The sequence below is a fragment of the Castor canadensis genome, chromosome 6 (assembly GCF_047511655.1).
Source record: "Castor canadensis chromosome 6, mCasCan1.hap1v2, whole genome shotgun sequence".
Lineage (NCBI taxonomy): Eukaryota > Metazoa > Chordata > Mammalia > Rodentia > Castoridae > Castor > Castor canadensis.
In genome coordinates, this window is record NC_133391.1 from 5,834,297 (window position 1) to 5,852,819 (window position 18,523).

The 18,523-nt window shown below is 38.3% G+C and overlaps 2 pseudogenes; one reads left to right on the top strand and one right to left on the bottom strand.

Annotated features, from left to right (window-relative positions):
• Positions 1 to 12,288, top strand: part of LOC141423992 (cytochrome P450 3A11-like) — a 33,713-nt pseudogene extending 21,425 nt beyond the window's left edge.
• The window catches only part of LOC109675872 (cytochrome P450 3A4-like), a 149,135-nt pseudogene that overhangs the window by 82,965 nt on the left and 47,647 nt on the right, over positions 1 to 18,523 (bottom strand).

Below are 18,523 nucleotides of genomic sequence, written 5' to 3' on the forward strand. Positions count from 1 at the left end.
AGTCTACATTCCCACCAACAATGTAAGAGGGTTCCTTTTTCCCTGCATCCTCGCCAACACCTGTTGTTGGTGGTGTTGCTGATGATGGCTATTCTAACAGGGGTGAGGTGGAATCTTAGTGTGGTTTTAATTTGCATTTCCTTTATTGCTAGAGATGGTGAGCATTTTTTCATGTGTTTTCTGGCCATTTGAATTTCTTTTTTTGAGAAAGTTCTGTTTAGTTCACATGCCCATTTCTTTATTGGTTCATTAGTTTTGGGAGAATTTAGTTTTTTAAGTTCCCTGTATATTCTGGTTATCAGTCCTTTGTCTGATGTATAATTGGCAAATATTTTCTCCCACTCTGTGGGTGTTCTCTTCAGTTTAGAGACCATTTCTTTTGATGAACAGAAGCTTTTTAGTTTTATGAGGTCCCATTTATCTATGCTATTTCTTAGTTGCTGTGCTGCTGGGGTTTCATTGAGAAAGTTCTTACCTATACCTACTAACTCCAGAGTATTTCCTACTCTTTCTTGTATCAACTTAAGAGTTTGGGGTCTGATATTAAGATCCTTGATCCATTTTGAGTTAATCTTGGTATAGGGTGATATACATGGATCTAGTTTCAGTTTTTTGCAGACTGCTAACCAGTTTTCCCAGCAGTTTTTGTTGAAGAGGCTGCTATTTCTCCATCGTATATTTTTAGCTCCTTTGTCAAAGATAAGTTGCTCATAGTTGTGTGGCTTCATATCTGGGTCCTCTATTCTGTTCCACTGGTCTTCATGTCTGTTTTTGTGCCAGTACCATGCTGTTTTTATTGTTATTGCTTTGTAATATAGTTTGAAGTCAGGTATTGTGATACCTCCTGCATTGTTCTTTTGACTGAGTATTGCCTTGGCTATTCGTGGCCTCTTGTGTTTCCATATAAATTTCACAGTAGATTTTTCAATCTCTTTAATGAATGTCATTGGAATTTTGATGGGAATTGCATTAAACATGTAGATTACTTTGGGGAGTATAGACATTTTTACTATGTTGATTCTACCAATCCATGAGCATGGGAGATCTCTTCACTTTCTATAGTCTTCCTCAATCTCTTTCTTCAGAAGTGTATAGTTTTCCTTGTAGAGGTCTTTCACATCTTTTGTTAGGTTTACACCTAGGTATTTGATTTTTTTGGAGGCTATTGCAAATGGAATTGTTTTCATACATTCTTTTTCCGTTTGCTCATTGTTAGTGTATAGAAATGCTAATGATTTTTCTATGTTGATTTTATATCCTGCTACCTTGCTATAGCTATTGATGATGTCTAGAAGCTTCTGAGTAGAGTTTTTTGGGTCTTTAAGGTATAGGATCATGTCGTCTGCAAATAGGGATATTTTGACAGTTTCTTTACCTATTTGTATTCCTTTTATTCCTTCTTCCTGCCTAATTGCTCTGGCTAGGAATTCCAGTACTATGTTGAATAGGAGTGGAGATAGTGGGCATCCTTGTCTGGTTCCTGATTTTAGAGGGAATGGTTTTAATTTTTCTCCGTTAAGTATAATGCTGGCTGTAGGTTTGTCATATATAGCTTTTATAATGTTGAGGAACTTTCCTTCTATTCCTAGTTTTCTTAGAGCTTTTATCATGAAATGATGTTGGATCTTATCAAAGGCTTTTTCTGCATCTATTGAGATGATCAAGTGGTTTTTGTCTTTGCTTCTGTTAATGTGGTTTATTACGTTTATTGATTTTCGTATGTTGAACCACCCCTGCATCCCTGGGATGAAGCCTACCTGGTCGTGGTGAATAATCTTTTTGATGTGTTGCTGAATTCGATTTGCCATTATTTTGTTGAGGATTTTTGCATCAATGTTCATTAAGGAGATTGGCCTATAGTTCTCCTTTTTGGAGGTGTCTTTGCCTGGTTTTGGGATAAGTGTAATAGTGGCTTCATAAAATGTGTTTGGCAGTTTTCCTTCCCTTTCTATTTCATGGAACAGTTTAAGGAGGGTTGGTATCAGTTCTTCTTTAAAGGTCTGATAGAATTCAGCAGAGAATCCATCAGGTCCTGGACTTTTCTTTTTGGGGAGACTCTTGATTGCTGCTTCAATTTCATTTTGTGTTATAGGTCTATTCAGGTGATTAATTTCCTCTTGGTTCAGTTTTGGATGATCATATGTATCTAGAAATCTGTCCATTTCTTTTAGATTTTCAAATTTATTTGAATATAGGTTCTCAAAGTAGTCTCTGATGATTTCCTGGACTTCCATGGTGTTTGTTGTTATCTCCCCTTTTGCATTCCTAATTCTACTAATTTGGGTTTTTTCTCTCCTCATTTTAGTCAGGTTTGCCAGGGGTCTATCGATCTTGTTTATTTTTTCAAAGAACCAACTTTTTGTTTCATTAATTCTTTGTATGGTTTTTTTGGTTTCTATTTCGTTGATTTCAGCTCTTATTTTTATTATTTCTCTCCTTCTATTTGTTTTGGGATTTGCTTGTTCTTGTTTTTCTAGGAGTTTGAGATGTATCATTAGGTCATTGATTAGGGATCTTTCAATCTTTTTAATATATGCACTCATGGCTATAAACTTTCCTCTCAAGACTGCCTTAGCTGTGTCCCATAGGTTCCGGTAGGTTGTGTTTTCATTTTCATTGACTTCTAGGAACTTTTTAATTTCCTCTTTTATTGCATCGATGATCCATTCTTCATTAAGTAATGAGTTATTTAGTTTCCAGCTGTTTGCATGTTTTTTGTCTTTACTTTTGTTGTTGAGTTCTACTTTTACTGCATTGTGGTCAGATAGTATGCATGGTATTATTTCTATTTTCTTATATTTGCTGAGGCTTGCTTTGTGCCCTAGGATATGATCTATTTTGGAGAAGGTTCCATGGGCTGCTGAGAAGAATGTATATTGTGTAGAGGTTGGATGAAATGTTCTGTAGACATCTACTAGGTCCACTTGATCTATTACATATTTTAGATCTTGGATTTCTTTATTGATTTTTTGTTTGGATGACCTATCTATTGATGATAATGGAGTGTTAAAATCTCCCACAACCACTGTGTTGGCATTTATATATGCTTTTAGGTCTTTCAGGGTATGTTTGATGAAATTGGGTGCGTTGACATTGGGTGCGTACAGATTGATGATTATTATTTCCTTTTGGTCTATTTCCCCTTTTATTAGTATGGAATGTCCTTCTTTATCTCGTTTGATCAATGTAGGTTTGAAGTCTACTTTGTCAGAGATAAGTATTGCTACTCCTGCTTGTTTTCGGGGGCCATTGGCTTGGTAAATCTTCTTCCAGCCTTTCATCCTAAGCATATGCTTATTTCTGTCAGTGAGATGAGTCTCCTGTAAGCAACAAATTGTTGGATCTTCTTTTTTAATCCATTTTGTCAAACGGTGTCTTTTGATGGGTGAATTAAGTCCATTAACATTAAGTGTTAGTACTGATAGGTATGTGGTGATTCCTGTCATTTAGTTGTCTTAGTTGTTTGAAGGTTTGATTGTGTGTTCCTAAGCTGAAGTTACTCTCTACTGTCTTGCTTTTTCTTTTCCTGTGGTTTGGTGCTGCCTGTTTTTTCATGGTTAAGTTGGGTTTCACTTTCTGTGTGCATAATCCCTTGCAGAATCTTTTGTAATGGTGGCTTTGTGGTCACATATTGTTTTAGTTTCTGCTTATCATGGAAGACTTTTATTGCTCCATCTATTTTGAATGATAGCTTTGCTGGGTAGAGTATCCTGGGGTTGAAGTTATTTTCATTCAGTGCCTGGAAGATCTCACCCCATGCTCTTCTTGCTTTTAATGTTTCTGTTGAGAAGTCTGCTGTGATTTTGATGGGTTTACCTTTGTATGTTACTTGTTTTTTCTCTCTTACAGCCTTCAATATTCTTTCCTTAGTTTCTGAACTTGTTGTTTTAATGATGATATGTCGTGGAGTAGTTCTATTTTGATCTGGTCTGTTTGGTGTCCTGGAGGCCTCTTGCATTTGTATGGGAATATCTTTCTCTAGATTTGGGAAATTTTCCATTATTATTTTGTTGAATATATTACGCATTCCCTTCGCTTGCACCTCTTCTCCTTCTTCGATGCCCATGATTCTCAAGTTTGGTCTTTTGATGGAGTCAGTGAGTTCTTGCATTTTCTTTTCACAGGTCTTGAGTTGCCTGACTAGTAGTTCTTCAGTTTTTCCTTTAATTACCATTTCATCTTCAAGTTCTGAGATTCTGTCTTCTGTTTGTTCTATTCTGCTGGATTGGCCTTCCGTTTTGTTTTGCAGTTCTGTTTCGTTCTTTTTTCTGAGGTTTTCCATATCCTGGCTGTTTTCTTCTTTATTGTTGTCTATTTTTGTCCTGAGTTCATTTATCCATTTATTCATTGTGTTCTCTCTTTCACTTTGGTGTTTATACAGTGCTTCTATGGTTTCCTTTATTTCTTCTTTTGCTTTTTCAAATTCTCTATTTTTATTGTCTTGGAATTTCTTGAGTGTCTCCTGTACATTTTAGTTGACCCTATCCAGTATCATCTCTATAAAATTCTCATTGAGTACTTGTAGTATGTCTTCTTTTAAATTATTCTTGTGGGCTTCATTGGGTCCTTTGGCATAGTTTATCTTCATTTTGTTGGAGTCTGGCTCTGAGTTTCTGTTCTCTTCATTCCCCTCTGGTTCCTGTACTAATTTTTTGCTGTGGGGAAACTGGTTTCCTTGTTTTTTCTGTCTTCCTGTCATTGTCCTTGGTGTTGTTACTGTCCCTGTACTGTGTGTAATTAAGTATTTTCTAGCTTGTAATAATAACAATAGTAATATTGAGAATGGAAGAGTGAGCTGAGATGGAAAGCAAGAAGTTAAAGAAAAGGGGAAAACAAATTTACAGACAAGAGGGAGAAAGCAGAACAAGGTATCAGACAAGAGAGTTTCAAAGGTATAAACAGGGAGTGTTAGTGTACTAATTGACAGTAAGCTGAACAGACAATAGAGTGACAGAGAGAGGATTGAAAGTCAAAGATAAAAAAAATAAAAAATAAGTATATGAAAGTAATATCTATATATAAAAGTGAATTAAAATAAAATGGAAAATAGAAAATTAAAAAAAAACAAAAACAAAACCAAAAAACTTCCAAGTTTATATGCAATGCAATTTCAGTCTTAATAATTTGGATGTCCGTCTCAATCTCCAGTCCTGGAGTTGGTGACTCAGATGTTGTTCTGTAGTTGTCTCATCAAAGGGGATGCATAAAGTAGAACAAAACTACACTCACACACACACAGAAGATAAAAAAAAAAAGCCCCACCAAGTGTCCCCAGTTCAAATGCAATACAGTTTCAGTAAGTTTTTCGGCTTGCAGGTGTAATTCGGTTGTTCTCTCATCAAAGGTAGGGAGAAAAAGAAAAAAAAGCGTCTGGAGGCTGTTCTGAGAGTGGTATCTGCAACTGTGGCTTGCCTGCCTGCTGCTCTCAGCCTGTAGCTGGCGGCATTATTTATGCAGATCTCTGGGGTGAGCTAGCACTCACCTGGTCCCACAGGCTTTGTTTGCTCAGAGTTCTCCTGTGCGGGGGGCCTCTGCTACAGGCTTTCCCCTTTCCAAGCACTGGGAAAGGTGACACTGCCCCGCGTTGTCAGGCCTGCGTGTTTATTTACAGTTCACATGGGAAGTGGGTCTTCCCTCCTCTCACAAGCTTCCCTGCTCCTGGTTGCTGGGCGCGCCCCGCTCCCACCAGAGCCTCTCCGGCCCGCCCGGCTCGTTTATTTACAGTCCCGGGAAGGATTCCCTTCCCCCAATCTTCAGCACTCAGGGCGCCCCACCCTCTTTCCAGCGTGTCTTAACTGTTCTTATTGCTTAGTACTCAGTTTCTCTTTTTTTCCCGGGTGGAGGTCAGTCTGTCCAGGGGGCTATGATGCTCTGGCCCAGGCTTGTCTGTGGGGCTACCACGGTACCGCAAAGCTCACCTGGTCCGCGTCTTCGCAAGCCGTATGGGTGCCGGCCACTGGTGGCCCCGGGGGCCCTCCTCGGTTCTCCGTTTAACGTGAGGTGGAGATTCTCTGCGCCGGCTGGAGATGTGGAGGGGTCAAAGTTATGCCTTTTCTCGGTGATTATGCCTGCAAAGTGTGTCTCCAGCGTCTCTCCAAGATTTCACTATAGGAGGGTCGCTTTCTGCTTCCTACCTCTAGCCGCCATCTTGGAATTCTTCTTTTTCCTGGCCCTGACATATAACAGCTAACATTTATTTAGTCTGGTTTCTGGATTTGGCACTGCTGGATATACTGTAGTGTGGACATTAGCAAAGCAAGACAGGCCTTGGTTGGGCTGAACTCTCCCTTAGATTTGCCCTATACAATCTCATACTGTGGTAGAGCTAGAGGTGAACAAACCAAGCTATAATCCAAGTTTTAACCTCTACATTATGTTCGTCATACCTTTCCCAATGTTGAACCAAGTGATAGCACATATTTCCTCCACTCTCTTCATATTTCTACCCAAACTGGGAGGCTGTGGGCTAAAATTACCTGAACTCTTAGACTGAAAAGACATTTTTGTCAGTGAGGTATACATAAAGCATCTTCTTCAGAGTCAATGCCTGAGTTAACAACCAGGAGACTGGTCTCGCAGATATGGATGACTGGATCTATGTATGAGTTTCTGTTTTCTTTGAAACTATAACTACAACTGAAATTGGGAGCCCCAGGAGAATGTGTGTATACACACACACACACACACACACACACACACACACACACACACACACATAGAGAGAGAGAGAGAGAGAAAGAGAGAGAGAGTTGTTGTTGTTGTTAGCCAGACTTGTCATTTTAAAGCTTGTTGTAAGCCAGGTGTGGTATTATATAATCCCAGCTTCCCAGGAAGTTGAGTTGAGAGTATTAGGATTGCAAGTTCAAACCCATTCTAGGCAATAATCAAGACTCAATTTTTACAAGGCCTAATTTTGGAATAGGAATGGGGTGTTATTGTTTTTTCTTGGTATGAACTTTGACCTCTTTGTTATAAGGTGGCAGAATTTTAGCATATTTTTAAGGGGTGTATTTGTTAAAATCTGTAACTTACATTTTATTACATGAGAAAGAAAAGCTGTACGTGGTAAGGGTAAGAATTTCTGGCTCTAGGTAGGAGATTTTCCCAAGCATCTCTTATATTCATACCTACGTTACATATCAGAAGTTTGAAGGCATGATAGTTAAAATGCTTTGTAAATGCTAAGGTCCTTGGCCAATATTCATTAAAATTTGTAGCTTCTAACACTGCAGTAGTACTACATAGACTCAGTTGAAAGTTAGTTCCAAATTTCAGTTTACCAAAATCTGTTTCTCTCTTTCCAGGCACCTGCCACCTATGATGCCCTGGTAGAGATGGAGTACCTGGACATGGTGGTGAGTGAGGTTCTCAGATTATATGCAATTGGCAACAGAATTGAGAGGATCTGTAAGAAAGATGTTGAAATCAAAGGAGTGCATATTCCTAAAGGGACAGGCGTCATGATACCGGTCTTTGCGCTTCACCGAGACCCCAAATACTGGCCAAATCCTGAAGAGTTTCACCCTGAAAGGTATGAGGACCCCAAGGGAGGGAACCTACCCTGAACCAACCTAAGTCAATCATGTTATGATGTCACTTACTGGAGATAACATACATGGGATTTGCTATTTATTTGCATCTATGTCTTTTTTCTGGGAACTTAAAAAATTTTTTTTGCAAAACTATCGTGATTGTTGAAATCGCACAACTCTAGGCCAGAAAAAATGACATATAACCTTCCAGAGTCCCAAAGACCTAGAATAAACTTTACAAATAAGTCAAAATTTGTTGTCATGGATATATTTCTACACATGCATGCTTTTTTGTGCTATTGGGGATTGAGCCCAGGGACATGTTGATAATAAACAAGCACTCTACCACTTGAGCCATATCCCCACAAATGCAGAGACCATTCTCTGTACTTACCTTTAATTAATCAAGTCATCAAAGAGAGAATAAGTCAGTGCTTAGTGTGTGTCAGGGGATGAGTCACACAGATAGAAATCCAAATGTTGAAAAATATCAATTATAGAGAGAACTAACATATACTCAATTATCATCTAGATCACAATTCTATAGAAGAGTTTTAACGTAGCTATATGAACTCATCAGCTGCTCCCAAAACCATCTGCCTACATCAATGGACCCATGTACAACTCCACAAAGCTTCCCTAATTCCTGTGCTGCCCCGTAGCACATCACACATTAATATTTCATAATGTTCTCCAAATTATAACTCTTGTAAACATTTTTGCTAAATGAACATTTATCATGAATTTGAATAAAACATGGCTCTAAATTTTAGCCTAGTACAGAAAATAGGCATAAGTCAGTAAAGATAAAATCATAGAGAAGTATCTCACTCATTTGTGAATTGACTTTAATGTTTATATGGAAGTGAAGAGACAGGGAAAAAACTTTGAAGAACAAGAGAGGGAGGAGAACAAGCAAGAGGATGATCAGGATGACAAACCAAGTGTAGAAAAAAAATCTGAGATGAAAACACAAGGGAAGTGAAAGGTGACAATTTCAAAAGCACAGCAATTTTCACCTGCTCCTTCCTTAATGAGGATATGACCAAGTGAAGTGTGAGGCAGGAACCTGCTTTCTTTTTAAGCTGTCTAAATCCTCTGTGCCTTTTTCAGAGGGAACACACCACCATCTTGATGAATTTGGAGTGTTTAAACTTACATTTCTTCCTTACGACTTTTACCTAATCCTATCTCAATAGCACGGTAACCACCTATAGAGTAAGGAGAGCACAAAAGAGCTTTAGTATTCAATTCTCAGAGATGAATAACTGGGGCAGAATTTCAATGACCAACCCAGGAAAGTATCCTGTGTGGATGTTTAAGAGATAACCACCAAACATGTACTCCATGTGGTTTTCATGTTTCATGGATGGGATTGCGTCCCCAATTGCGACACTAGGTTCAGCAAGAAGAACAAGGACAGCATTGATCCGTACAGATACATGCCCTTTGGAAATGGACCCAGGAACTGCATTGGAATGAGATTCACTCTCGTGAACATCAAACTTGGTGTCATCAGAGTTCTGCAGAATTTCACCTTACAAACTTGTAAAGAAACACAGGTGAGACAGAACACTTTCTGTATAAATAATTCTTTATTGGGAGCTTTTTCTAGCTGGGGAGTATTTATAAAAAAAGTTATGCCCTTTCAACTTTTAACAACTTATTTTTCCTCCTCCTCCTCTTCCTCTGTTCCTCTTCTTCCTCCTTCTTTTTGACAACTCACATTCAACTTTTAACAATTACTTCTCTGGCCTAATGACCTCCTAGGACTAGGTATGACTTTTGAGGGTCTTTATCTTCTGGAGTTGTAAATCTGTGTCTGAATAAAGCCTTGCTTTAATGATTATGTAGAGTAAATGCAAATCATCATGCCATGATTAGATACAGTCTCTTTGAAATTGAGCCAGGTTTTAAATTCATTTTTAAGCCAACCGGACGTGGGATATATTGTGCCCAATCATGAAATACAGTGTTCACCTGAGTTATGACTTTTGAGTGATGCACTCCTCTACCATACATAGAGAAGCCCTCCTGTGTCAGTTTGTCTCAACCACTAAGTGTACTTTGAACCACTGAGGAGTACTAAAATCTCATGATTCCTGGTCATCTCGAATATTCTAAAATAAATCATCCTCAGTGTGGCTTTCAAAGATCACCATGAAAATTTCCATGTTCAGTCAAGTTTCAGAATCAGTGATTTAAATCATGAAAGCTAACAAGAAGAACTCCAACCATTGAGCACTATATTGAATATTTGGCTTTAACTATCTGTTCCATAATAACTGTGATCCTTTTCCGTTCTATATGTCATGTATCTTCTTCCCTCTATCATCCTCATTCTCTTCTCATCCTTCAAGTTCAAATCAATCCCCAAACTCAACCAAGGAGCAGTTTCCATCTTGTCCAGTGCCCATGTACTGCTGTGTTATTTTATCGTTTCCTATGCATTGTTACCATTACTTGTTGACTCGTTTTCATTAAATTACCCAAATTTCCCTGGATTGAGGTATACTCCTCTCCTTTTTACACCACCTCATTTTATTCCTTCCATAAACTTACAGTGGTGACTTAAAGGGAGATTTGCACATTGACTATCTTTAGCAAATGTTCAACAAGTGATTTTCAGTAACATTGGAGTTTGTCAATACATGCTTTAAGCTCTTTTAACTAAAATAATTTAACAAATGCCATTCATATGTGTACCTATGTGTGTGTTTTTGTGTGTCTGTGTCCTAGGAAAATGCAATGTATATTATTTGAAAATTTAAAATATGAAGCAGATGCATTTATTTATTTATTTATTTATTTATTTTGGTTTCTGATTTTTTACTTTATTTTTTTTCTTTTATTATTCATATGTGCATACAAGGCTTGGTTCATTTCTCCCCCCTGCCCCCACCCCCTCCCTTACCACCCACTCCACCCCCTCCCGCTCCCCCCCCTCAATACCCAGCAGAAACTATTTTCCTGCCTCCCTGGAGATCTTAAAGGACAGTTCTCCTGTTTTATGTGAAACATTTCCTGACAAGGTTAATTTTCAGGTCTCCTGCATTTCATATGCAACTCTTTCCTCTCAATAGACTGTTTACATGGGTGAAGGGGAGGAAAAACTTTGTCATCCCTACAGTGTTGGCTTTCAGTTAGCTGTGTGCATGTTTATACCATCAGGGGGCTTTGTTTTGTGAGAATGTTTCTGACACACCTGGGAAAGGGAAGGTACCACCTGACATGTTTCAGTCATTTACAATCTGACATTTCTCAATTTAGGACAAATTGCTTGCCCTTATCTCTACTGAGATTAGAAGATTGCTGGTGTAATGCCCCCAACATGAAGAGAATGGGACTGAAAGATTACTGAAAACTAAGCAGGACTCACATATTCCCCCATTTATACTATTCTTGGAAGCCACAGTTAGATGTTAGAAAAGGAAAGAAAGAAAACATCTTCCTGATGACTTCTTCCCATCATTAACTGAATGGGTTCAACAAGGAGGGCAACTGGACTCCTTAGAAGTCAAGGACGTCCAACACAGATTAGAAGTACAAAATCTTCTCAGAGTTACCTTGTGATATTCAACAAACACAGAGTCAACTTTCTGCGACTTTCTAAAATAGCATGCACTACTGTCTATGAATCTGGTTTAAATTCCTAAACTCATCCTTTTCATTTAAAACTTTAATCAGTAAAGAACATACAGAAAATAAACCAATGTCATTTATTCTCAGACTGTGTACATAATACATATGGAATAAACATTTTCCTAAATGAATATTTAGAAGAATTCTTTCACTATCCAATCTTGACAATCGAGGTATATAAACTAGAAGCAGTTTTTGTGTTTGTAAAGCATTATTGTTCCTTTTAAAATTCTGTCCCTAATGGGCTAACCTAAAATAATTATGCCATTCTTATTCAATTTTATTATTATTATCATTACTATTGTTAGCATATATTAATTGAACACACCAAGGCAGTTCTTATTATATTTCCATATATACACACTCTGATCATGTTCACCCCCTCTGATACCTATTCTTAACCACTCCCATGTTACCCTCTTTTTTTATGACCTTGTTTTGTTTTGTTTGTTTTGTCCCTTAACTTCCACAAGTGAGGAAAACATCTTGCATTATTGTTCTTAACATTACTGTTCTCCCATGCTACAGTGGTTGTTAATGGTTCAGTAAATGTTTCACAATATGCTTGTTCAACTGTTGCAGGTCCCTCTGAAATTAAGCAAGAACCTATTTATTCAACCAGAAATTCCCATTGTGCTAAAGGTTGTGCCAAGAGATGGACTATAATGGAGCATGAACTCTCCTCAGACATTCAACTGAATTCTTCAAGGAGGCTGTGTCCCAGAACACCAGAGACTTTCATTTACTTTGTGAATAAATGCAGATGAAGATGGGCTTAATCAGCTGCCTTGGCTGGATGATTATAGATTCAGTAATTCATTGCACCTGCTCAGTGTCTGTGTAGAGCAGTGCCTATTTTTTAATGGACTGGAAATGCTTAAATTATTGCTAGATATGTAGACTAATCTTCTCTGGTTCTCATGGGACTGTCTGTATGTACCTTTACCAATTCCATTTCAACTCTGATTAGTGATTATTTCCCTGCAGTTGTTAAGGAAAATGGAAATTATTGTGATGATTATAGTAGTGAGATTTTATATCAAATATTTTCCTTATAATTTTTTACAAAATGTGTTATTTGAGAATATAAACAAATATATCTTTTGAAAAAATACCTATTATCTTTTTGAACATTAAGGGGGAAGCTAGAAGTCATAATCAGGGTGAACCAGGCAAACAGTATTTTGGGTCATATTAGCCTGTTTCATATTTTATTGAAGATAGTTGTGAGTTAATTCATTTTAACTGTGTTTATTGCTTAGAAAATATATTCATACTTTAAATTTTCTAGTTCAAAACATGTTTGTAAACTTCAAGTGAAGCAGATATAATTTTATTATTTTTTTAATGTATTACCATCTATTCTGTTGTTTCTAGAGGACAGGAAACATTTTCATATAGGTCTTTGTCTCCCACCTTCAACTCCCAACTGTCTTAGTAGTGGGTACATTAAGTACATATGGATAATCAGTCAATTAATTGGGCAGCAAGGCTAAAATGACATAATTGTGACTAGTCAGGGAAAAATAGGGCCCGGGTGTTATCAGTGAGCTGCCTGGGTTTTTTTTAGCTACTTGGATGGAAATCATAAGTAGGCAAAGCTGGCACAAAAGACCAAAAATCGTATGTTCTCCCTCATATGTGAACATTAGATCAAGGGCAAACACAATGGGATTGGACTATGAGCACATGATAAAAGTGAGAGCACACAAGGAAGGGGTGAGGATTAGGTAAGACACCTAAAAAATTAGCTAGCATTTGTTGCCCTTAATGCAGAGAAACTAAAGCAGATACCTTAAAAGCAACTGAGGCCAATAGGAAAAGGGGAACAGGAACTAGAGAAAAGGTGAGATCAAAAAGAATTAACCTAAGAAGGTAACACCCACGCACAGGAAATCAATGTGAGTCAACTCCCTGTATAGCTATCCTTATCTCAACCAGCAAAAACCCTTGTTCCTTCCTATTATTGCTTATACTCTCTCTACAACAAAATTAGAAATAAGGGAAAAATAATTTCTGCTGGGTATTGAGGGGGTGGGGGGGAGAGGGAGGGGGTGGAGTGGGTGGTAAGGGAGGGGGTGGGGGCGGGGGGAGAAATGAACCAAGCCTTGTTTGCACATATGAGTAATAAAAGAAAAAAAAATAAGTAGGCAAAGAATAGCTATTCTGGTGTTGGCAATCCTGAAGGCTGTGGGCTGGGATGATGAACCTAGAAGCTTTTCTCTCCAAGTCCTGAGAACTAGAGTTGGAGCTGCAGGCCTTACCTCACTGCTATCATATGTTATTAGGCTGTAAGCCTGCTGTATTCAAGCACTAAATATATGCGAGTCAGAATCGTTGCCTTCATAAACTTTGACCCTTAAGAGGAGTAAGATACCAATGAATATAAAAGTGACAAAAATATGAAATTATGAATTGGGCTACATGCTCTAAAGTAGAAGAACTCTTCACTAAATTAACAAACAGTGATAGACACAGTTGGACCTTCATGCTTTCCTTCAAATCTCTCTTCCTTTGAAAGATATGACGTCTTAGAATCAATGGGATTTTAGAAATGGAAAGTATGAGGCCTTGGTCATGCCTGGGTCTGTTTCTGTCTTTGAGGGAAATTGATCAGAGCTGAGCAAAGAGGACCAAGATTCTCCTTCTCCCAATCACAAGACCTCTTCAGGACTGCCTGCTTTTCTTTTCCTTGGAGTTCCTACAGGAGTTTCTAAGACACCCAACTCCTCATTATGCTCCTTGTCTTATATATTGTTTAAGGTCTCCCATATACTTTATTTCATCCAGGAACCAAGAACCCGTGAGGCAGGGCATAGGAAAAATTGAAGTGGGACCTAAGATTACAGGCACATACCACCATACCCAAAGTAAAAGATTTTTTTGAGTAGAGAAGAGGGCAAGGGAGAATGATGGAGAGTATGAATCTAGCAAGGCACCTTGTAAGTACATATGGAAAGGTGACAATGAAACCCCTCTGCACAACTAATATATGATAACAAAAATGTTTTAAAAAAACAGTTGTCACCTCTGGAAAATAATATAAAATAAATAAACACTAAAAAGTCATTTCAAGAGAAGAGGAAAAAATCAGACATTGTCCAAAAATTCAACATGCTTCCCTGACTAAAATTCTGCAAATCTAGAAATAAACGGGAATTTCATAAACCAATGAAAGTCATACATAAAATCAAAGCGTTAACTCTGAATTAAGTAAAATTTTCTCTTTAAGATCAGAAACAAAACAAGGATACCTTCTTCACCACTTCTATGTACTTATTAGAACTGAAAAGAACAGGTTCATCTATGTTTTATTGTCAACAATAAAAGAAACCCCATAAACTATTCAAACACATGGAGACTGAGCAGCATAATGCTGAAAAACCAATGGGTGACTGAATTAATAATGGAAGAAATCAAAAAGTTCTTAGAATCCAATGAAAATGAAAATACAACCTACCTGATTCTGTGGTACACAGGAAAGACCATGCTAAGGGGAAAGTTTATAACTGTAAGTGCCTACATTAAAAAGGGATTTCTCAAATAAATAATCTAATGATGGACCTTCAGCTCCTAGAAAAACAAGACTAAACCAAACTCAAAACCAGCAGATGGAGAGAAATAATAAAGATCAGGCCTGAGATAAATGAAATCAAAACCAAACGAACTACATAAAGAATAATGAAACAAAAGTTGGTCCTTTGAAAAGATTGACAAGATTGACAAACCCCTAGGAGCATAACAAAATGGAGGAGGGAGAAGACCTAAATTAATAAAATAAAAGATGAAAAAGGGGACATAACCACAAATAGCAAATGAAATCTAGAGAATCATTAGAGAGCACTTTGAAGACTTACATTCAAGTAAACTGGAAAGTCTAGATGAAATGAATAAACTCCTAGATGCATATAACCAACCAGATTGAACCAAGAAGATATTAAATTCCTAAATAGTCCTATTACATGCAATGAAATTGAACCAGTAATAGTCTCTCAAGGATCCAAGATGGTGGTTAGGGTAGGGAATCAGAAATCCTAAGCTCTGTGACTGCAGAAACCAACTTGAGACATTGGAGCTACACCTGGGTAATTCTGATTGCTTCTAGCCAAAATAATAACCCAGCAGCACATTAGGTGCAGATAAAATTCAAGGACTAGCTCTTAAAATAGTTTTTAATTGTACCTAATAACTAGAAAAATCCCATGTGGCACAGCTAACAAAGCATGTCCCACCCTGGGTTAAAGAGGCCCCTGGCCAATTCTTTTGTTTTTCTTTTTTTGCTTAACAAGAAGAAGATATAGCATCAATCAGAATTGAACTCTTCAAAATCCTGGACCCCTAACCTGTGTAAATCCTCCCTATGCACACCATTTCTCCCCAGGGGCCAGCTCCAAATCTGCTTACGTGAACCTGTAGAACGAACAGGTGAGCAGCAGGCACATGAAAAACTCCCTTACCCACCCTCTGGGAACATAATCCAGCCCCTGGGCAAATTGAACACCCCACCCCAACAACACTGAAAGCATAAACAGTGAATTATAATCTAACATTAACAGCAGAGGTGGGTATGGAATATTGAACCTGTCCTGAGAACAAGGGTGGAGCTGAAATCTCAGTGCAGAACTTTCAGTAAAGGAATGTTGGAGAAGCAACAAAGTCTGAGAGTGGGGGTGCAGTGACAAGACCAACCTCCCAAAATGGGGTAAGTGGTGGCTCCAGAGCTCTCATTTCGTGGGATAGAAGGCAGTGCTCAACACTGAATTTTCCTGCCTTGCTGGGTGAGGAGCCAACCAGAGTTGCAGCTGCAGGACAATGCAGCTTCTGTTTGGTGAAAAAAGGAACAGATCTGACTACTCTGAATGAACTGACAGTGAGTTACCTCAGCTCACAATTGCAACTTGTCCTGTGGACAGAAGGAACCAAATACTACTCACAAGCCAGTCATCTGGTGAGACCACATGAAGGCACCCGCTTGTATGCTGATACCAGGATTGGATGCCAAAGGAATAACTCCAGAACTTTTACCAAGCAGACTGAAATTTTAGTTGTTGTGGTACCTGGTGGGTGTTTTTCTTCTGTATTATTAACTTCACCGTCACCATTCTCTTATCCCTGTTCTTACCCCTTTTACTTTCCCTCTTTTTCCAGTGCTACAATCCGTTATTCTCCCTCCCAACTATTCTTTCTGCCCCTTCTCATCAACTCTTTCCCCATTCTTCACCTCTCCCTCCTATCCTTCCTCAACCAGTCACCACACTACCACTCCCTCCTAAACATTCACCACCCACTGACTAGCCTAATGAATCATTATACAAAACCCTACGCCCTGCAAACCCTGACTCAAGCACACTCCACTACAAAAGCAGAAATACAGCCGAACACACACAAAGGCCACACAACCTGCTACTTCCCGTATTCCTTCCCCCATCTACCCACTTCTTTTCCCAACCTCACTTCTAGTGCCACCTTTACCAATTTCCCAAATTTCTATATCTACCATAATAACCATTACTCCCCAACTCAGACTGTTATCACCAGGGGGATTTCTATATAATATGTGACCAACTGGTCTGGCATTGAACCTATGAATTTGTTATTGCTAAATTACACCTCCAGGCTAGGAACAGAAAGAGCACATCAACCTGCCTAACAACCAAGTCAGTCACAACATAAAAATTAAATCTAGGGAAAGAAAACAGGCAATCAAAACCACCAATTAGCCTGTCAAGAACATAGTTGCACAGCACCAAGTAAAGCAATGGGAAGAAGAAAAAGGCAAGGAAACAGCACACCTCAAAAAAACAATTAAAGGATTTAGTAGGTATCTAAAATATATACCCACTTCCTGACACCACCAATACCATAATAAATGTCACTAAGGAGCACTTTGATGCCCACCAAAAATCCCTCAAAAAGGAAAACTTGGAAGAAATCACAGAGAGGGTACTAGACATGGTTAACCAGAATATACAAGATGCACTCAAGAAACTGCAAGACACCAAAAAATAAAGACCCTCAGAAGACACAGAAATAACTAAATGAACTCAGAGAGGACTTTAACAAACAGCAAAGTGAAACAAAGTACACTATAAAAAGAGATATATGAATTAAAAAGACAACACAAAATATAAGAGAGGAGTTGAACAAAGATATGGAAAACATTAGAAAAAGAACCAAATGGAAATCCTGGAAATAAAAATTCCTTTAGTCAAACAAAAAACACAGTGGAAGGCCTCTCTAGCAAACTAGAACAAGTGGAAGACAGTTGAGGATAACTATACAGAAATATTCCTAGCATTGCTTTCGTGTACATGTGTGTTGTGACCCATGTTAATTCATCTCTAACTTATCTTTAAACTGATGACTGATCCCCTTCTCATGATAACCTCTGTCGCTTTAAGATTTCTGTATTAGCTCCTCTGGAGTGGGGACACCAAAACATCCATTTACCTGCAAATGATAAGATTTCATTCTTTTTCATGGCTGAGTAAAATTCCATTGTGTACAAGTACCACATTTTCTTGATCCATTCATCAATAGTGGGGCATCTTGGTTGTTACCATAACTTGGCTATTGTGAATAGCACTGCAATAAATATGGGTGTGCAAGTGCCTCTGGAGTAACCTGTGTTGCATTATTTGGGTAAATCCCCAGGAATGGGATTGCTGGATCATATGGCATGTCTATGTTTAGATTTTTTTAAGAAGTCTCCAAATATTTTCCAAAGTGGTTGTACCAGCTTGCATTTTCACCAGCAGTGTATGAGGGTGCCTTTTCCCCCCACATCCTCACCAACACATGTTGTTGGTGGTGTTTTTGATGATGGCTATTCTACCAGGGGTGAGGTGGAATCTTAGTGTGGTTTTGATTTGCATTTCCTTTATGGCTAGAGATGGTGAACATTTTTTCATGTGTTTTTTTGCCATTTGAATTTCTTCTTTTGAGAAAGTTCTATTTAGTTCAGTTGCCCATTTTTCAGTTGAGTTGATACTAGTGCAGGTTGATTGACATGGATCTAGTTTCAGTTCTTGCAGATGGTTAACCACTCTCCCCAGCAACATTTGTTGAATAGGCTGTCTTTTCTCCACCATATGTTTAAGGTGGGTATAGTTGTGTGGATTCATATCCTGGTCCTCTATTCTGTTCCACTACTCTTCATGTCTGTTTTTGCATCAGTACCATACTGTTTTTATTGCTATTGCTTTGTAATATAGTTTGAAGTCGGGTATTGTGATACCTGCAGCATTGCTCCTTTTGCTGAGTATTGCCTTGGGTATTCCAGGTCTCTTGTGTTTCCAAATGAACTTTAGGGTAGATTTTTCAATCTCTGTGATGAAAGTCATTGGGAT